The 21989-nt window shown below is 47.6% G+C and overlaps 2 protein-coding genes across 6 annotated transcripts in view; one reads left to right on the forward strand and one right to left on the reverse strand.

The window, feature by feature from the left end:
* The window catches only part of Zhx2 (zinc fingers and homeoboxes 2), a 147651-nt gene that overhangs the window by 100475 nt on the left and 25187 nt on the right, over positions 1-21989 (forward strand). The gene's annotated exons all lie outside the window — the stretch shown is intronic.
* Positions 1-21989, reverse strand: part of Derl1 (derlin 1) — a 125906-nt gene that overhangs the window by 25820 nt on the left and 78097 nt on the right. Inside the window, exons 12-13 of one of the 3 annotated variants that reach the window (XR_015624232.1) lie at positions 15939-16145; positions 14895-15030 (exon numbers count right to left, since the gene is read on the reverse strand). The exons of 1 other annotated variant lie outside the window; for it this stretch is intronic. The gene's annotated coding sequence lies outside the window, so the exon portion shown is untranslated. Of the gene's footprint in view, positions 1-14894; positions 15561-15938; positions 16146-21989 lie in introns of those variants that run through there. One more of the 3 variants, XR_015624233.1, reaches the window with a different exon arrangement.

Genomic DNA, 21989 nt, shown 5'->3' on the forward strand with positions numbered 1-21989 from the left:
GAGGAAACCAATCTTACACCTTCACTGGGCTGTAGCAAGCCCCCAGTCCTCCGCTTCTTTCCTTTACCAGTATGGTGTCAGAGAGGAAGATCAAGGTAGAGAGTAGAGTCTTTCACTACCTCCCAGAAGGCTATACCTATTGGCTGAGTAGGAACAAAAACTTGACATGCCCAACTGCTCCAGACAGGGGTTTAGAAGTGGAAACCGCTAGACCACCCACCCCTTCCAGGTAACAAGGAGGCTGCCCACTGAGAGTCCATGAAGACCACATGAGGACCCTGAGCTTCACTTGGAAGGACTGAGTTGGCCACAGCCTGTTCTCCTGAGAGAAGAGTGTCAAAGAAAGCAAGCTGAATCGAAGGCTTAAGTAAGATCCCATAGTTCATAATGAGGTTTTAATTTCAACGTAATTCTTCAAGAATATCTCACAGTGAGCTATAAAGAGACAATAGATGCAACATTAGAATAACAGAAGAGTAAGAATTGACAGTGGTTATGAAGTGGCCATTATAAAAAATGCTTCAGTGAAAATATAAACATACATCCCAAAAGTGAAGAAATGCAAATATACGTATGATAAAAAACGTCCTGAGAACATTTTAGAACTGAAAACAAACAAACAAACTTCCGCAGATGAGCTCAATACCCAAACAGAGGGGACAAACAAAGACAACCACGCCCTGGAAACTGCATATAGAAAGGCTAAACCTGATAGACAGACTGAGGAGACTAAGATACGCAGAACCTCAGGGACCTGTGGGGTCATCACACAAGGTGTGACAGTCCTGTCGTCATGGTTCCAGACAGGAGAGAGATAATAGAACTGAAAACCACTCAAGCTACCATAGCTCCCCTTTTCCTGCCACAAAGATTTCTGAGATCTGTGTGCACTTGAATTGTGGGTAATTTCAAACCATGTATACCAGCAGCGCAATGCTATGACATCAGTCTCATAACTCAAATGAGGTCACTACAAGACTAAGGGGGCAGGTAGCAGATACAGTGTGATTTCTGAAAGAGACACGCCCCTTGAAAAAGTTAGGCAGGCAAATGTCTATGGAAGGTGCCCAACCAGCCAGAGATCAGGGTTCTCACACTGCTTTGTTTGATGCCCTGAGCTCTCGGGGGTTCAGAGCAGGCCTTCTACCTAGAAATCGGTGGCATGCCCCATGGTATGCCCTGAAGGCTGAATGAGATTGGAGATCTCCACAGTGTGGGTCATAAGTGCTTTATCAGAAGGGTTAGTGGTAGCCACTTAGGCAGTGGAGAGCCCAGCTCCAGGCCCCAGACAGCATTCCGAACGTGGGCAGGTCGTTTGTATTTGTTTATCTCAACCAACCTGATTTTAATGCCCCGTATTGCGTTTCTATACAATCCTCAGATGGTTTAGGGTTTTGCCTTGAATGTCATAATAGAACTGAAGGACGGAGGGCAGAAGATGCGAGAGCTGCCCGTACCCTTGCCTGGTCTGTGATTGCAAATCAGTCCAGAGGCCCAGAAGTTCTGTGTGTGTGCTAGTCAGCTTTCTGTCACTGTGACAAAATGCCTGAGAAAATCGACTTTTGAAGGAAAAGAACCGCTTGGCTTCTGAATTGGGTGGTTTCCAGCCACTGTCTTTGGGCTCCGTTGTTTATGGGCCTTGACGGGGCTGAGTATCCTGCTGGGGAATGTGGTGGAGGAGAGCTAATCACCTCTCAGAGGGAATAGAGGTCAACAACCTCACTTCTTCCAACAAGCCCCCCACCTCCTAAAGACTGCACCGCTTCCCACGAGCACCACAGACTGTCCACGGGGAAGCACTTCCGCATAAACCGGAAGACCTGCTAAAGAGGGACGCCCTGGCTCTCGTTAATTTCCTTTTAGTTTGGCCTGAGGCTGTAATGAATGTTTCCCCGGCGCCCTCACTGCACCCAGGAATCAGAGACTGAGGCTCCGGAATTAATTGTTAAGAACGCTCTGCTCAGAAAACTGGCTCGCACCTTCCAAAAATGAAGGTGGTTCTTGGCGTTGTTTTCAAGTGTATTTGGCCCTAGTCCAGATATACTTCCCAGGCCTCCCTGAACTCAGTGGGCAGCTGGGAACTTGCCTGGCCTGGCTGGGCTGGAAGATGTATAGCAGTATCAAGTTTCCTGTATTGTTTCCTCCCTTCCACAGCACACTTGGTTCTAACATGTTCTAACACTTAAAACTTCTTCCCCTAGGTTCCAGAAATCTGTGGCACTGAGCCAATGGGGGGGGCTTTAATAAGGTTTACCCCATTTATCTCTGTAACCAAAGGGACTGAATTTAGTTGAAAAGAAGAATAACATTAAAAGGGGGTGGGTGACTTTGTGAATACTCACTACTGTTTACAGATTTGTATACTTGGGAGTTTCTAAAAATAATTTTAATATCCTTCATACTCAGTCACCAAAAGCTTTCACTTGTTCCTGCCCCATCTTCTTCTTCTTGCCCTACCCACCCCAACCTGATTCTTTTCCTGGTTCCCTCTTACCCAAGGCAGAAGACTGGGAGGTACCCCTGTGGTGTATTCTTACCTCCCACACCCTCCCTGTCTCTCTGTAATAGAAGCCACCACATAAATCTTGCCCCTGCAGGGACTTTTTCATTTCTTCCTCCCATATATCTTCCTCCTGAGGCCAGGGAGATCTTTAAGGACGTGGGTCCTGTCTTGCCTAAGCCCTTCTTATCTCCCTGGGAGCACCCCACTTGTACCAGTTATATACCCTGAAAATATCTGTCCTCCCACTCTGGCAATGCACACACCCTTTGTGATCTGATACTTCTGATCTTGTCTGCCATGTAGTTCTTCTGGGCACCTCAAAACCCAGTTCTCCCTCAAACACAGTAAGGAGAAGCAGTTCCCAGTGAAAGCCACACTGCTCTAATAAATGCTCATGATTCAGAGCTCTATCCTGACCTTCCATGTGCTCATCCAGCACAACTCCAAAGGATGCCCTAGTATTATCCTGGTTTTAGAGATGAAGGTTGGTTTGCAGCAGAGGTTGAGAGTTCAATGAGCTGCCTCAAAACACATAGGACATATTACAGGATTGGGGTGAGAACTTCTGTCTCCCTGATGGTTTGTGTGCCCATCAGCTCAGTGTTCTGCTGACTGGTGCCATGGTTGGTGCATGTGTGGACATCATGAATGTAGAGTCAGACACCTTGACCCCTTGAGCACCAATACCATATACCCCATCCATTGAAGATGTCCTAATGAGCAATTTGAATATCTGCAGAGCTGTGTGACCACCACCCATTTTTAGAAGATTCCTATCACTCCAGAAACTCTTACCTTTAACAACACAGCCTGTGGGGGTTCCTTCCACACCCGCTGCCTCAGCCAGCTCCTAGAAACCAAAGCTTTCTCCACCTTTGTGTCCATTCTGGATGTAACAGAAATGGAGTCGAATAGTCTGGAGTCTTTCATGACTGGCTTATCTTACTTACTATGGCATTTCTGATGTCTGTACACATTGTTACATGTATCAGTGCTTTGTTCCTTTCACCAAAGAGGAAGGCCCTGTGTGTGTAGACCATACACTGGCAGATACTTCTTGACTATTAAGAACAATGCAGCCAGGAACACTAGATACACTTGTAGGCTACTTAATTGCTTCTATCCCAGTCAGCTCCCAAATGGATGAGACTCCGACTAAGATTCATTTATTTAGCTTTGGCACAAATTACTGGGGGAATTACCCCTAGTCTATTCTTCTAACTGCTACTTCTCCAGCTGTGCTCCCAAATACTTGTTGTTTTTCTCTCTCTCAGGCTAGTTCTGCTCCATCCACCTGTCCCCAGGGCCCATTCCACTTGGACATGTGCTCCTGGTCCATCATATCTAATGGAAAGCTCCTGATTCCACTCTTCCCTTCCTTGTCCTTCCTCCTTCCTCCTTCCTCCTTCCTCCTTCCTCCTTCCTCCTTCCTCCTTCCTCCTTCCTCCTTCCTCCTTCCTCCTTCCTCCTTCCTCCTTCCTCCTTCCTCCTTCTCCTCTCCACAGGACCCCACCTGCTTCCAGCAGCCTGGTTACTGAAGCTCCACCCACTTCTATTCTCCCCAGAATTGTCTGTAGCCACTTTTATTTAACTGACAGCTTTAAATTGGGGGGCAAAGTTTACACAGCATCACTTCATGTACTTGAGGATCTGCTCGTCACAGACAACCAGATCTGGGTGGGAGGGGGCAGTATTTAGCATTTGAATACATAACAACACTAGACCAACCCCCAGCATACAGCTTTGTAGCAGGGACTTGGATTTGAACCTGTTTCTTCCAAAACCTATAATAGGAATTTCTCAGCAGTTCCCCTGGCACAAATGATAGCCCTATGGAAGCCTGCCTGCCTGCCTGGCAGAAATTAGAGGGAAAGAGTTCATGATCTTGTATCCTGCCCCAGTGGCTTCCTGCCAACCCTAGCTGTCCCTGAGGCCTTGATGTGAGTAAGCCAAGGATGAGCTCTAGTACTTCTGCTGTTCTCCATGCAGAGAGAGAAGGCCCAGGCCTTTAGACCTCAGCAGACCAAACCCACCAGGTTCTGAGAAACACATAAAAGTCTAGGTAGCATCCAAAATGGAAGGTTACACATAACGTGCTTCAGCCTTAGACTTGACCACAGGGCTTGTACTTCAAGCCACTTGCGGCTCTTTCTTGAGTCAGTTGCCTCCTTCCTTGGTTCTAGCAGGACAAAGAAAGTGTTGTGAGACACTGTCAGTTGTTGGTAGAGAGACAGATACATGCACCAGAGCCCGGAGATCTGTCAGTTCTATTGAGGGATCCATCCTTTAACTACAGCCTTAATGTGTCAGCTGACTCTGGGAGCCAGCCCCATTGGATGCTCCATCCTCTAGTTGCTGATAACTCGTTCTCCTGCCTTTTAAATCAGAACTCAATCTCTTCTCTTGTCTAACTTCTTATCACTTGAATTCTACTCAAACTCAGGAGAAAAGATTGTGTGTTGGTGCATTCCAAGTGAAGCCCCTGGCACCGCCAAGGTGCTCAGAGGAGGAGGTAGCAGGAGGCAGGCAGGCAGCCAGCAGCACAAACGAGCTGCAGCTTTCATCTGGCTGCCTGGTCCTGCCAGTGAAGTCCCTGCCATGTTGGCGGGGTGGAGACGGCAGTGTACACTAAGCCAGGGGGACAGAAAAGCACTTCCAGCACTTGAGTCCCACAAGCCGAGGTCACAGTAACAAATGGTGACTCTGGTAGAGAACCTGACAGTCAGCGACAGCTGGAGCAGATGGCATTTGTCCTCAGCTCACAAAGAGCAGGGGTTTGCCACTTACTTCTCAGCCACGCCTTCAGCCGCCGCTCTGCCCTGGCCTCATTTCAGCTCCATTGCAAGCTGCTGCCATTTATGGGAGCAAAACATGGATGTCCCGGGCTACTGGCTTCTTCCCTCTCCAGCCCTTCACCCCCCATTTGTCACCTCCAAGATTCACACTTAACCAAACTCCAGCTAATTTAAGCTCATGACTGTTTCCTTTCCAGAAACAATGGGTTTCTCCTCAGGGTAGATCTTACAGCTAATTCAGACACTTCCACCAGAAGATGCTTGCTTTGTCTTCCTAGGTCCTCCATCTCTGTGATTAAGTCATTCCAAACTTCTCTGAGGCAAAGCATCTTCCTTTAAGACTCTCCCAAACAGGAATATCCAGTCTTCCTTCTTTGCTTTCTCCAAATCTGAATATTGACTGGATCTGTCCATCTGGTTCTCTACAGCTATGAAGAAGCATCCTGGAAGTCTCTGCTTTTTTCACTGGCTCTGAGAGGTTCTGATCCTGAATACTTTCCTATAAGTCAGTGGTTCTCAACCTGCAGGTCTCCAACACATTGTATCTCAAACGACCTTTCCACATAGATCACAATCAGATATTCTACATATTGGATATTTGTATTATGATTCATAACAGTAGCAAAAGTACAGTGGAAATGAAATACTTGTATGGTTGAGGGTCATCACAGCATGAGGAACTATATTAAAGGGTTGCAGCATTAGGAAGGTTGAGAACCACTGCTCTAAATGGCCTTAAGCAACTCAGAGTCCTATACAGCAGATGCTGAAGCTAAGGGATCACCAGCTATAGTTTGAATGTGTCTCACAAAGGCCCAAGAGCCAAGCCTTAGTCTCCGGTACAATGTTTTGAGGCATTAGAACCTTTAAGGAGTGGGAGCTAGCATAAAGTAACTAGACTATAGGTCTCTACCCTCGTAAAGAAATAATGCAGACTTGCAGGACACATTAGTTCTCACAAAATTGGGTAGTTATAAAGTGTCCACCCCACATGCAGCCATTTACCCATTCTTCTGTCCAGCCATGTTGTGATGCAGCCAGAGGAACCCTCACCAGAGGCCCAACAGGTATGGCGGCCTGATTTTGGATCTCCTGACTCTAAACCTATGAGGCAAATAAACCTCCTTTTGTGGGTAAAGTATCCAGCCTTGGGTGTTGTGTTATAACAACAGAAACTGAACTAAGACACCATCTAATTAGACCCCAGGTCTAGAGCAGATCAGAGTCTACCCTGTATGGTCCCTAAGTAGGTGCCAGGAGCAGTATTTGGGGTTCCTAGTTCCTTTCCATGCTGTGCCTTCCTGTACAAATGTGATTCCAGAGATAAGACAGAAAAGCAGGAGCTAGCAATTCTCCCAGCGTGGTTGGGCCATGAGCATGGATGACTGGGTTTAGCTCAACTGGCTTCCCACTTCCCTCTGTCTCCTGGATTTGCTCAAATCTCCATGTTTCACAACACAAAGGAATAACATGCTGTCCTTGACCCTGGAGAGCCTCCTAGGTCTCTTCCTGGTCTATTTTTGGGAAGCAGTAAATAGATTATAAGGAATTTTGTTAGAGTTCCTGTTCTGATCATTTGGGGACCCATTTCTTGGCTCCTTTGATTTCCTGGGTTCACCACAGGACAACTTTTCTGTCCTAGTGCAGGGTGACAAATAAAACACACACTGTCATTCGCTCCTTTGGAAATGGACCCGTGTTCTTGATTCTGGTGAGTCTCATTTTGCGAGGCCGGTGCAAAGGCTAGCATGCAGCACTGGCTATGTCTCCCCACTACACAGTCATCTCAAGACCAAAGAAGCTGATAAAGAATAAATACTACCATGTCAGGCCAGGGAAGGGGGCGATGGAGCCTGAAGTCTCTGACTCTTCCCTGAAGCAGGTTCCAGATCCTGAGGATTTCATGGTTGAGCTTCTTCCCCTTGCTATCTTCCTACATCCAGTGGGTTATACCAGTGCTGGCACCCAGAACATGGCTGACCAGGCCCAGCCACCAGGGGAAGGGCAAACAGGCCTCTGGCCTCAATGAGTTTCACACTGCCTGCCTTGAAGTGTAAAGGCAGGTGCCGGCTCAGGCCTTTCAGAGCATTGCCTGACTCTTTGATGAGATTACAGGTCCTTTCATCTTGGCTTTGGCCCGGTTTTCCTCCTTCCTAGCAAGGCTCCAAAGACAAGAACAAGGAGGGGGTGCTCATTCATAGCAGAGTCCCTGCTGGGCACGGTGACCTGGCCTATGCATCTTCCAGCCATGCACTCTTTAGCAGAGCAAGCCGGGAAGGCGCACAGAGGACAGGGTTAAGAGGGGTCTTTCCCTGGCACCAGGAGGAAGTTGCATTGCATCCTGGGAATGCTCTGATCATGCCTTTGCTTTGTATCTTCCACTTCAATTCAGTGGAAAGCGGCTTTGGGCCTTTTCTTTCTCCTTTTCTTCTTTCCCTAGAAGGGCTCTTTTAAGGCCAGGGCTGAGAACACAACACACCCCTTGCGTCCCAGCTTTCTGAGCGCATGAACACGCACCGCCTTCGTTCTTTTCTGTGTTTGTTCATCGTCTTGCTTTACAAGTTGGCTTGTCTTCAAAAGCACAAACGGGGTTTCCTCCCCGTGTTGCTGTCAATGAAACACCAGGAGCTCTGCCTTCTCTGAAATCCCAATTCACCCTTTCCACCTGGCCGTCCTGTCTTTTAGCGGTTTTCCATGCAGCGTCCCTCCTTTGGCTTGCAGTTCCAACACCTAGAAACAGAACAGGACGGCAGCAAAACAGAACCCCTGCTCTTGGCATCCATGCTTCTTCCGGAGACGTTTTGCATGCGCGCGCACGCGCACACACACACACACACACACACACACACACACACACACACACACCCCAACTCCATCTCCACCACTGTCCCCTCAGCCCCACCCTCCCCAGGCTCTGGACCCCAGCCTAGCAGTTGCTTTTACTTTTCTGTGCTTCAGCCATAGCACTTCCCCAACGAGGCAGTCTTAACTCTTCACGATCTACCGTTTCACAAGGTTCACCCTTTACCTCTGTGCAGCCTCTGCCTCTGTACCTTCTGGCCAGAAACGCCCTGGGTCTACACTGAGAGCATTCACCCCACACCATGTATGATTAGAAACTATGCTTCTAGGAATGTCCATCCTCAGGCTCCAAGTTAGGTCACTGTATATGGAACTTGTCACCACCCACTGTATAAGGCCTCTGGGCTCTGATCATATCTCGCCCCTAGTCCTCGGAGAGCTCTGCAGGTGTCCCTCATTCTAAAGGGCCACCAAATAATCATCTCCTAATCCATCCAAAATAAGGACACTTAGACTCCAACCCCTGCCCCAGAAGCCACACAATATCTACACCATACTCTGATGCACCCCACAAGACTTAGTATACCTCAGTCCAGAGACTCTGCTGTAGTGTGGAGAACCTTTGTCTTATCCCATCACTGCCCCATGCTGTGATCTACCTCCAGTCTCCAGAATTCTGTTGAGACAGCTCTGTCTGTTTCACTTTCTTTCTTCCTCACAGACTCAGACATGGATCCTTGGGACCTGGGCCAAAGGGTGACCTGATAAAGATCAGGCTGCAGGCCATTGTCAGACCTGTATTTCCATCTGATGGTTAAAATCCCTATGTATTCAAGTCAGGTTATTGCCTTGTCTAAGGATGTGTTATTTTCCCCCAGACAACCCTTGGGGCCATAGACATCACAAAATTACAGTCCTGCCTGTCCTACCACAATTCTCAATGTGTCCTGACATGTCTGAATCCAGAAACAAGCAAAACAGACCAAGGCAGCACACACACATACTATTGTCCTTTCCTTAGGTGGCACACACAGACACACAGACACAGACACACACAGACACACACACACACACACACACACACACACACACACACACACCCCATTGCTCTTTCCTTGCCCAGAGCAGACATCAATAATCAATCACAACACAGATTCTGCCTGGGAGAGCCAAGGAACCCACACACATAGACTTTACCTCCACTCTGAGACTTTCCAGATCCCCTTATTAGAAATAACTCTGTAGTATTTTCACTTTTTTGTTGTTTGTTTGCTTGCTTGTTTTCTCATTTCATGGCTCTCAGGGTTTGGCTACTCCTGCCTGAGCTCATCCAGCTTGTAATAATAAAGCTAGTAGCCAAGATTTAAGCTCTTATCTTACTTGACCCAGAAACTATTATTTTCTGTGTCTCTTATTAAGTTCACAGGATATTTAGTCCTACGTCATGTGAAGGCTGTGCCATTATTGGCCTCAGATGACAAATGAGGAAATGGAGACCGAGGAGCTATTGTTCCCAAGTTAGAGAGTATACCCTACCCACCTTGTCATTTCAGTCATGTAGGGACCTCTTTGATTAGCTGCCCCTCCCCAAGCTATTTGTTGATGACTGCAGTGGACCCTGAGACAAAAGGAGACTCTAGCACTGTCCTTGAGGTAGCCAATATTTATTTTGAGAATTTATTTTGAGGGCCATTTTCAGGGAGAGATAGAAAAATAGAGCCCAGCTGAACAAATGGGCTATTGAATTGGACACTGAAGGAATGTGTAAATGGGGAAGGTAAAAGAAAGAAAACTGAAGCACTGTGCCTCTTACTCCATCCCTGGTGGGACCTTCCTCCTCCCTCCACGCTTTTCTGTCCTCCCTCCTCCCTTTTCTGTCCTCCCTCCTCCCTTTTCTCTCCCCTCTTCCCTCCTCCCTCCTCCCTTCTCTCTCCTCCCTCCTCCCTTTTCTCTCCTCCCTCCTCCCTCCTCCCTTTTCTCTCCTCCCTCCTCCCTCCTCCCTCCTCCATCCTCCCTCCTCCCTCCTCCCTCCTCCCTCCTCCCTCCTCAGCATTCCTATGCTCAGCTGACAGAATCAGAGTCTGCTGAAAGAGTCAAAAGTCTTTTGGGCAGTGGGCACCCATGCCCCATCACAGAGGTCCTGGCAGGAAGGGCCCTCACCACCAGGTTCTCCTAAATCTCATTGTTCTGCTAAGACAGCCTCTCCCAACCTCGTAAAGAGTATCAGGTCACTGAAGGCGTGGTTCTACATATGTTTGCCTTTCAACTTGATGAATTTCAGGTTCCATGACTTATATTTATATATTCAGCCCCCACACACACACACACACACAGCCTTGGGTCCTGTGTTTACAGGGCCAACTTAACTGGGGTTAACAGTCAAGAATATACAGAACAAAATATTCATTATAGTGACTATATGCAGATCTATTTCCTTGTCATTCTCCAAATATACATTATAAAACATTTTACATAATCTTTATAGAGCATGGAGTTTAAAAAGTAACACAGAGATCATTTTAAAGTGATAGGAGGTAATGTGTCGGTCCTGTACAAACACGATACAGTTTCATGTCAGGGAATAAATCAATGATATTCTTTGGTATCTGTCAGGGATTCTAGAACCAGTTGTCCACAAATAACAGCAATTTTCAGTTATCGTTCAATAATTCTTTTTATAAAAGTTGGAATTATGTGTTTACATACACATATGCATATATATGCACATATATGTATATGCCTACGGCATGTAGCTGCAGTTTTTGCCTTCTTTCCTTAAGTTGAAAATTGCACACATTAAAATATATGCTTTTTCAAGTGCAATTATACGAATTTTAACAGATACATGTTATTGAAGACTCACTACCAAAACCAAGATGTAGAACTACTCTGGCTCTCTCACTCCACCCCCGATACACCCTTGTCCCACCGTGCAGTCATCCCTGACCCTCATCTCCAGAACCCACTGACTCCTCTCTCTGTTCTGTGCCTTGCTCTCAGTCACATAGCTGAGATCCCAGCGCGCTGTGGCTTCAGTTTCACTTGACATTATGTGCATAGGTCCTCGTGCCATTACATATTCTTCAAAGGTATTACTTTTTAATGACTGCCTGCCTCTCTCCACACTGCATGCCCTCCAGCTCCCCACAGCAGTCTCTCTCAGAGAATAGATATGAGAGAGAGGCAGGAGGTCATGTTAGAAAGAACAAGGGCAGGTTTGATCGGATTACTGCTCATCACCTTTGATGGGAGGTGCTGGCTCTCCCGCCATCAGCCAAGGTAGATGGGCAATACAGAGAGCAAGTGGACAATAACAAACTCCCTGTGACAATGACAGCCCCAGCTTCGTGTTATTGGAGCCCTGGCTGACACAGGCACCTTCTGGGCTCATGGATGGGGTTCAGATTCTTGATAAGGAGATTGAGAAAGATTGCGTCTCCTCCCTTCAGACCCCTGTGAGGATGGCAGGAGCTATCTGCCTGAGAGAGCTGACCACAGGGCCAGGCACACAAGGTTTGTTCTCCTTTCTCCTATCCTCCCAACCCCCAGCCACCACAGATTGTAAGTACTCTCACCACAAAAGAGGAAAAAAATACAGTAACCATGGGAGGGCTGGATGTGCTGATTGGCTTCCTAGCATCATGTCTGTGTCAAAATACCACAGTGTACACTGCAAATACATACAATATTTATTTGCCAACTACATCTCAAGAGGTAGGGGCAGAGAGACAAGTTGAGCTTCCTCCCTACACTCTCAAAAGGGTTCAAAGACAGGGGATGGGAGAGAGGGAGAACCTCAGAAAAGGACAACCCATGATAGGTTAGGCTTCTAGAACTTTCCCCCATGGATATGAAAGGCATATGCTCAGTTCATAATAGAAGTAGGGAGTTGGGGTAACAACATCTGTTCCTCCTAAAATTGTTCAATGCCTCATCTGCACCCACTGAGAGCATTTGAGTTGTAGAAACCGTCCCCCATGGCCACTGGCATTGTCTTCTCCCTCTCCCTGGTCTCAGAATTTTCCCAGCAAGCAGAGCTCGTATCCTAGGGTGTTGCTATGGAAAGAAAGGTAACCTCACTCAGGAGCTGTTGAAGAAATGGGGGGTGGGGTAAGGAAAAAGGAAAAGAGGAAAAAATGGAACAGACAGGATTTCTTTTTAAGTGTTCCTGAAGGGGAAAAAATGCAAAACTGTCCCCCACTACATATACCCATGTCCAAAGTCAGTGGGCACTAGGGTATGTCCCTGTCCTGCAGGAAAGTCTTCATGGAACATTTTGGTACCCATTGCTCCCATGCAATTCTGAGATGCTGTTAGATTTCCAGACTTTCTGTTTGTTAAATGGACCGTGCAGTGGCCATTTTGAGAAATAGATTCCTATTCCCTGTGCCTTTTTTGTTGGTTGGTTATTTTGTTTGATTTTAAGGCCATAGCCCAGGCTGCCCTCAAAGTCACTATGTAGCCAAGGATGACTTTGAACTTCTGATCCTTCTGGACCTCCTGAGTGATGGACTTTCAATCATATGCCTCCCCTTACGGCTTGCACAGTAGTGGGGATTAAACCCAGCATGTTAGGCAAACACTGTGCCAACAAAGCCTCTTCCCCAGCTCTTGCGGGTATCATTAAATAACCAGATTCATCCTCCCCTTTTGCTCTCTCTCGTTGCTTACATTGGTTTACCCAACTTCAACACCCATGACATGCTTCAGAAGTACAGCTTAGAGTCTGGGTTCAAACCCCAGCTCAGCCTTGCTCAGCTCTGGTCCTCTGTGCAAATTAGCAGATATTTCTAAGCTGCTGTTTGCATCAACTATTTTCAAAGGCTGTGAAGTTCAGGGATGACATGTGACCTGCATGCACAGAGCTGTCCTTAGGGACTGTGGGGGTCACACAGGCAAGGCCAATGAGATAATGTCATCAGATGTGAACTCGGGCTCAGCATCCATGAGGGGCTACGTGAGAAATGCCTCACTGAACAGTTGGTCCCTGGTGTTTGGGGCACTGTTTGGAGAGGTTTGGAATCTTTGGGATGGGAGACATGGCTGGTGGAGTTAGATCACTAAAGGGCAGTCTAGAACCCTTTTTCAGTTACCATCTCTGGTAACCAATACTCCAAGCTTCCACAGCCACAAACAGCCGCCCCAGTCACCCTGCCTCCCCTGCCATGTTGGACGTACCCTTTAAACTGTAGAGACAAATAAAGCCTTCCTCCAGTAAAGTGTTTCTGTCTGGTAAATACCAGAAATAGGAACAATGGCTACTGCAGCCTCCTTCAGACCTTGACAGCCTCTGAGTCCAGATGTAGCACAGCTTCCGTGCTCCCGGAAGTCTCCTGGCTCTGCCTCTGCTTACATGAACTATTGCTGTACAATAACCTATATGGAAACTTAGTGCTGTGGGGCCGAAGAGACAGCTCAGTAGTTAGGAACACACATCGCTCTCACAGGAGACCTGAGTTCTGTTCTCAGCACTCGTGTCAGGATGCCCACAGCCACCTGTGACCGCAATTCACGGTTTTCCAACCCCTTCTTCATGACTCCACGGATACCTGTGCTGGTGGTCACATGCCCACACAGCGATATACATACACACATGACAATAATTATTATAAGGATAATAATCATTGTTTTAAGTTGGATGCTGCAAATTGGAATGTATTGTTATGTCCTGGGGTTCTTCTGTGAGAAGTGTCAAGGCGAGTGGCTCCTCTACACTCCAGGTGGCCAGAGGCCTTCGCTGAGGTGGGGTAAAGCAAACACTTGCTCCACAGTTGCTTGGTCTTCCTCAAAACATAGTGGACATCGAATGGTCAGACTTTTTGACTTCCCCAGGGAAGTCAAACCCTAGGGCTGCCAAAAGAAAGTGCAAAAAAATGGATGGCTTAGGAGAACTACATTGCTTTCTTGTTCTGAAGGCAAGAAATCCAAACGTGAAGTGTCTGAGGTCTGCAGTCTCTCTTACAGTTCCATGGTAAAAGCCCAGCTTCTGGTGGCCCCACTCTGCCTTGGCTTATAGATGGCCTTCTTCCTCATGTTTCCTCACAGCCTTTGCTCTCTCTCTCTCTCTCTCTCTCTCTCTCTCTCTCTCTCTCTCTCTCTCTCTGTGTGTGTGTGTGTGTGTGTGTGTGTGTGTGTGTGTGTTTCTCTGCATCCAGATTCCTCTTTGTAAAAGGACCCCAGTCGTGTAAGCTTAGAGCACACTGTAACATTTAAGAACTATGGAAACCTTATTTTCAAATTTACCCCAGTTCTGAGGAACTGCAGGTTGGGACTTCAATGCTTGGTCATCTACTGTCAATTGTGTGCTTTGACAGTTTCATGCACTTGTGTAGCAGATTTGGACTGCTCTGTTCCCCACACCCTCTCTTACCTTCCCGTCATCTCTGTGAAGCCTATCCCTCATTGATACCAGTCACTTTTCCAGATTCGTGACTTTTACTTTGTCTTGAAAGCCATTTAGTTAACTATGGCCATCTGTCGGCTTTTCTTTTTGAGAAGACACAGTTCGGCCCATAAAAACGTGGTGAACAAATGCTGATCTCCTGCCATCGCATCTGTCTCTAAGGTCATGCCCAAGCTTAGGTGAGAGCAAAGATGCTCTCAAATACGATACCCCATTGCCTAAAACAATGCAGAGGTTAGACCTTAGACATTAATACATATTTTCTTGAGTGGATGAACCTAATGGTTAGCTAGTTGGTGAACAGACAGTGGCCAGAGGGTCCAGTGGAAGCTCCAACATGTCCAGTCTTAGGGTTCCTATTGCTGCGAAGAGACACCATGCCCACGGCAACTCTTATAAAGGAAAGGATTTATTTGGAGCTGCATTACAGTTTCAGAGGTTTCATCCATTGTCATCATGGTAGGAAGCATGGCAGCATGCAGGCAGGCATGGTGCTGGTGAGGTAGGCAAGAGTTCTACGTCTGGATCTGCAGGCAGCAGGAAGAGACAGTGAGCCACTGGGCCTGGCTTGAGCTTCCAAACCCTCAAAGCCCATCCTTCAGGGACATGCTTCCTCCAACAAAGCCACTCTTTATTCCAAAAAGGATACAACTCCAGTAACGCCAGTCCCTCTGAGTCTGTGAGGGCCACTTTCATTTATATGACCACATAGCCTGTGCCTCATTGGCCAGGCATAACAGCCATAGAGTGGTAGGTCTCTGGGTTGTGGTCTCCGTAGTTACTGCTGTGTTTATTCTGCTATTCGTAATACAAGTGGATCAGCAGGCCTCACCCCCTCCTTTGAAAGGGAGTCCACAACTTCCTGCTATAAAGAACAGTCTATAGGACGCTGTGCAATGACTCTGCTGTCAGTCCAGAGACTCCTAAGAAAAGAAGCAAGTTGACCACCCTGTAGTCTCTGTGCCTGTCTGGCTTCTCAGCACTCGAGTTCTAGGCATATTCCCCAAGGTAGCTTAGAGTCAGTTGGACTGAGTTGGATGAAGCTTGGTGTATGATTCTGAAATAAAGGACTTGATTATTATCCCTTATGAAACTGGGAATTGCCAAGTCAAGTTCTTACGGGCCCTGTCTTCTGTAAACTCTGTGAGACACCCAGGGGAAACAGGCTAGGCGGAGGCTGTATTGAGCATGTGTCGTCAATGTGAGTGAGTGCTGTCAGGCACTCGCTGGGGACGTGCGGCTCTCAAGACCGGGGAAGATATGGGATGGAGAGGCAATGACGGTGCCCACTGGGAAAGCAACACCTTGACAGATAGCTCTGATAGGTCTCTGAAAAGTCGCATTCCTCCAAAGTAAGGGAGGGCATAAAGAGTCTGGCAGAGAGAATCCAAGCAGAAAGAAAGGATGCAAGTGAGGTGGTACAGGGAAGACTGACCTTTGGTAGGAAGACTTTGAAGGGTGGCCTTTCTAGACAGGCAGCAGCTGCCATGACATGGGAGTGGGGCACAGCAGATTCAGAAATAACCGTTGGGAGCTCGTTAAAGGGTGCAGGCAAGGAGGTGCAGCTCCTTGTATGCCCTTGGCTGAAGATTAGTCCTCCTTTATCAGGAAAGGTCTACCTCTTGAACCTGGCACTCAGTACCTGGAAAGATACACGTGGAGTGGTGAAAGGGAAGGGAACTCCCACCAAGCCAACTGGATCAGCCCAATAAGCCCTGGCAATTAATAAGATAACAGGTGTCACAGCCAGATTGGTCTCATAGTCTAAAGAATGCATAGATTCATGTTGCAGCACACGCATACGATCTGCCCCTCACTCTCCAATGGCTTCCACTCTCCTTTAACCCCTTCACTCAGGTGGTCATACCTCCATAATGTTCCTGTTCCTTCACTACTTCTCCAGGAGCCTAGCTAGCTCTAAAACTAGCTGCCGCCCCTTCTTTCTCCTTATGCACCAGGAAAAAGCTGACACTGACTGACTGTTGTGATGTATGCTAAGGAAACTCTTCAGTGATGGTGGCTACAAGTCAGACAGCCTTGCCTCTGAGAACCTGGATTTGTCAGAGAAAACGAGTCTGCTTTGTTCTCTGCCTTGTCTGCAGTATCTACAGTAGAGGCCTGGCTGTTCTGTCACAAGTATCCGGCAGTAGGAAGAGGGATGCAGAACGCAAGACACAGTGTGTGGTTCATTAAGAGCCCTGGAATTGTGTCTTGAGAGAACGAGGGAATGGGATTCAGGGGAGGATAAGGAGCCACCATTTTTCACTTCTGAAAAAAGAGTCAGGGGATATAGAGACTTGGAGAAGAGGTGCACAAGACAGCCAGAGTGGAGAAGCAGGTCATATGACTTAGATACAAAGTCATGAGTTGGAATTACATCCTTGTTGTGAGTTATTAAAGGGAGCAGAAACTTAATCTGACTGTGGCCTTTACAGGTGGGCTTTGGAAAGTGATTAAATTGGAAAGGTCGTTAGAGTAGGACCCTCATGATTAGATCCTGGAGGACTTATAAAAGGGGGAGAGACCAGAAGAGCCACACAGCTATACATGCACTCCCTGTCTCTTGCCATGTGATTCTCTGCACCACTTCAGGTCTAGGCCAGCGAGAAGGTCATCACTACAGCTGGGCAAGGTGATGCATACTGTAATCAGAGCACTTGGGACAGGGAGGCAGGAAGATCACGGGTTCAGTGTTAGCTACATAGTGACGTGAGTTCAAAGCCTGATGGAGCTATTTGAGACCATGTCTCAAAACACACAGAGAGAAAGCCAGGGAAGTAGAGAAGAAGAAAGAGAGGTTCAGAGGGAGGAAAATGCTGTCACTGAATGTGGCCACCTTGACCTTGGATCCCCAGAACTGTGACCCATAATCTCTTTTCTTTAGAGAACACTTGGATATTTTGTCATAGTAATACTAATAATTAAAAGCACAGACTAGGGGCTGGAGAGATGGCTCATCAGATAAGAGCACTGATTGCTCTTCCAGAGGTCCTGAATTCAATTCCCAGCAACCACATGGTGGCTCACAACCATCCGTAATGGGATCCGATGCCCTCTTCTGGTGTGTCTGAAGACAGCTACAGTGTACTCATATACATAAAATAAATAAATCTTAAAAAAACCCGACTAATTCTCCATGAAAGGAAGCAGTGTTATTCTACCCCAGGAATCCAACAAGACGTGAGTGAGGATGGCTTGACTTCATGTGGAACCATCTAGAAAGTTATGCACAAATAACAGAGTGAGAGAAGGAATATTCCAAGTGACTCTATGTTGTCATCCTAAGTGACAGAGAGCTTGAGGTCCCCACAGAACAAGAAAATCGGGCGAGGGTTTTACTCAGGGTTTGTCCTAAAGATCACACACTTCTTTGCTGTCTTATTAATAAGTTGACAGCATGCCTCCTATATGCCAGGTTACATCACGTGCTTTATCTCAATCAACCACAGTATTTGAATCCCAAAGCAGTCTTGTGAGAAGCCCCTTGCGGGGCAGATGAGAAAATCCAGGTATCCTTTTGTCTCTGACCTGTTTCTTTTCCTCAAACAAGCTAGCTGTCACAATGCATTTCTAGCTTCTCTCTGTGACTTGATTCAATGACAGAAGACCTATTTCTCCCCCAAGGGTGTGCTGTCCTCCGTCCTTGGCCCTTGGCCATTCTTGCTTATTCTCTCAGGCAGGGACCTGGCTTCGCTCTCTCTGCAGTTCAGCAGATGGGCTCAGCACTGTCTCCTGTGCATGTGGAAGGCACTGGCCTTCCCGTTGGCTGTTCGTACAAAGCAAAAGCTACCAGCAGAGAAGGGGTGTGAAGAAGCTCTGAGATGGATCGCGGCAGAAATCTGCTTCAGCCTCCCTCTGGGGCCTTGTGGAGAGAACTGGTTCTAGCATTTTCTGCAGCGCTTGGTAGGCAGGGTCCTGGGCCTTATGCAAATGGATATTTGTGAAAATGCTCTGTGACCTATAGTGCAGCAGAGGCCTGAGGGACGCCTTTCTGTCAGCATCATTATTGTTGGTGGTACAGAGGAATGAGGGCCGTGGGCCCAAAGGAATAGGAGATTTTCTGCAGGAGAGCAGCGGGCTCTCAAAACCACTCAGAGATACAAAAAGAATTATGCAGGAGTAGACTGCCCGCCCGAGGTTCTTTTCCAAGTTTAAATGCAAAGCATCCCTTTCTAGAATGCTTCCACACTGGCCAGGCAGGGAAAGCATTCTAATGAAAGTGACCATAAAAGGGGGGCATTTCCTTCCTGCTTCCTGCTGAATCCAAGCATGTTGTGGAAAACCCTTGTGCGTTTGGGAATAGAAAGGTTATGAGAGAGCTCAAACAGGAAGGAGTGCGTGTATGTACTCTCACTCCCAGGCCTTAGCGAGGTTCCAGGCTTGATCCATTCACCAAGACATCCATTTCAGCAAAGCCCGCTAATGCCATCACCCGTCCAGCCCATAGTTGGTCCAGGTGCCATCGTAGACACTCCCTGTTTACCAGCCTGGTACCTGGTTTAGGTTGGATAAACTCCTGCCAAAAGCCTCTTGGCCTGTGTACCTTTTTGTGGGCCTTGACTCCTCAGACACTCTAGTCTCTTCATTTAAAATGAGCTCTGAATCAAGTAAGAGACTTATAAAAAAAACCTGCCTTATAAAAAAGACAGGTGAGACCTGGTGGTGGTGGCGCCACCTTCAAACTCAGCACTCGGGAAGCAGACGCATGTGAATCCTTGTGAATTTAAGGCCAACCTGATCAAACGGGTGAGTTCCAGGACAGCCAGGGCTACACAGAGTAACCCTGTGGAAATTTAAAATAAATTTAAAAAAAAAAACTGTGCAATGTAAAAATGGGAACTGAAAAAGGAATAAAGAAAAAGGGGGGGAGAGTGGACAGGAGGGCGGCAGCACCTCTGTACACAGTACTTCACTTGTTCCTCTCCAAAGTCCTGAGACATGAGAGAAATGTGTCGGGTGAGCTTAGACACAATTCTGACTATAACAGCCTCCGAGCAAGTCCCTTCACCTCCCAGAGCAGCCGTCTACTACAGGGCTACAGCCAGGGGCACCCAGCTGTCCACCCAGTCATTCCTCTCTTGTTCAGGCCTGGGAGGCCCCAGTCCTGAACCCGAGACTTGATGTCACTGGACTGTATCGGTGTGTCCTGAGAACCAGGGTATACTGCAGGTGTGCGTTCCACTTCCCAAAGGGCTTTCTGGAGAAACAATGAGTGGGAGAGGATGGGATGGGAGAGGACGGGGTGTGTATAAGTCAGAGCCTAAGACGGGTGGGACTGAAGGTCCAGAGAAGAGGCAGCAAGGAGGGCACCAGGCATGGGGAAGAGATGGAGAAGAGTCGTGAGGCTGGCTTGGAGACTGAGGGAAAAGGACACAGTCGGGCACGTCTCTGTGAAAACTGTCTCCCTAAAAAACAGAGCAGAGGCACCCACTGTCCCTACTCAAGCCCACCCATCTCAAGAGCCTTGGTCACACTGTCAACACCCCTTTTCCATACAATTAAGATCCCCAAGTTCCAGAGCTTAGAGCCTAGATATGTTTGGAGGTCGTTTTTCAGCCTCCCACCCGTCTTGGTCCTTGGCAAAGCAATATGAGATGAGAACACAGCTTGCGAATGTAGTTCAAATCTTCATAGGGTTTTGTTTCGTTGATGTTTTGTTTTTTTGTGTTTTGTTTTGTTTGTTTGTTTGTTTTGCACAAGTGTTGCTAATGAATGAATAGCTTTGTGGAAGACATTTAATCCAAGAGTAAGTGTAAACTCTTCCCCTTGATCCTGAGCCTTTATGATGAAGGAGGGGACGAAAGGGTTTGGGAGAAAGCTGTGGGTTTGGGAATGCAGAGGGCCGGCTGGAAGGGGGTTAGGGTGGGAGGGAGGAAGAGATCTGACAGACAGAATCGAACAGCTGCTGAAAAGCCCTGTCTCACCCTGACACGTGCCTGGGGAGCAGAGAAAGCGCACTGCTCTCTGGCTACAGGAAGCTGGAGTGTGTGTAGATCCCCCGCAAGGAGGGAAATGAAAAGGTTACCCCGGGATTGTCAATATAACAAATCCCAGGAGCGTCTCGGCCTCTCTAAATGTTTTGATAGCAGAATTTGATGGGCTGTAAATCAGAGCAGGCCCGTCTTAAACATTTGATCGTGCCTTATTTATTTATGTATGTGACACATGCAACTAGAATTGATTCCCTCTCCTTTCAGTCGCAGGGAGATTTTTTTTTCCCCTCCTGCTTTAGAAACACATCACTCCTCCCCTGGCCCTGGGGGTGGAGGTGTCTTGGACACAATGGTAACTGCTAGGATGCTTCCTACACAGAATGCTTTGCCTAGGGGAGAAAATGATCAGGAATTAGCTGCTTCAAAATGTGACTTCACCGTCGTGTTGTTTCGTTTTTTAAAATAAGATTATTGCTCAGAGAAAATGGAGGGTAAAGGTGTTCAGGGTAGAACAGCGGCAGACACACAACAGGAAGGTTTCCTTTGGATGCAGGAGTCAAAAGCCACCTAGACCTCTCCCTAGGGGTTCGGGTTAACCTCACCTTTGTCATTCCTTTCAACAGATGTAACAGACTGTGTTTGCTTCATTGGTATTGAAGCCAGCTGCAGAGCATCTCAAGTACTCAGGGTTCTGATGCAGGTGCTTATGTGCAAGCCTGTGACGTTTCCCTCCCCCAGGCAGTAGACCCTGTAAGCTGAATTCTTGCGTCTCATTTCTGAGTGTCTGAAGCAGACTCTGATGTAGCTCACTTGACAATAGCATGGGACTGAGAAGAATGAATAAGCTCTCCCTCCCACCTCTCCCCTACCCTCTCTCCCCCCTTCTCTCTCTCTCTCTCTCTCTCTCTCTCTCTCTCTCTTCTCTCTCTCTCTCTCTCTCTCTCTCTCTCTCTCTCTCTCTCTCTCTCTCTCTGTACATGTAGAGGTCAAGAGTCAATGCTGGGTATCATTCTTGATCTAACTCCACCTTACTTTTTTGAGAATCTAGGACTCATCAATTGGCTAGATTGACTGGCCAGTGAACCCCAGAGACCTGCCTGTCTCTGCCTCCCAGGAGCTGGGAGCACAGGAGATCCCAGCTGATTCTCGTGCTCCACAACAAGCACTTTACTGGCCAACCCATCTTCACAGCCCCAGGCTGTTGCTCTAAGAGAAGCTTTAGGAACCCAACTCAACCAAACCAGCTTAATTCCAGAGGGCCGTCCTGCAGCCATGATGTGCCACCCTACCATCCAACGCCCAGCATTCTGCCTTCTACCCTTTCGTGAGGTCATTATGCCTTTCTTTCCCTGTCTCTGCATCCTCCTCCCAGTTGCCCATCATCCCCCTCAAGAGCACCATATTCCACCCTAGTGTCACCTCAGGGAGCTTGGGCTGCTTCTAGGCTCCAGCGCATCAAGGACCATCACTTTGTCACAGGACAGAGTTGGCTTCTGCCCAACCAGCAGGTGCCAAGGGATGTCCATTGTCTTGGCCTTCAACATGACCGATGC

Source organism: Rattus norvegicus, chromosome 7, assembly GCF_021556685.1.
Source record: "Rattus norvegicus strain SHRSP/BbbUtx chromosome 7, alternate assembly SHRSP_T2T, whole genome shotgun sequence".
NCBI classification, from domain to species: Eukaryota; Metazoa; Chordata; class Mammalia; order Rodentia; family Muridae; genus Rattus; species Rattus norvegicus.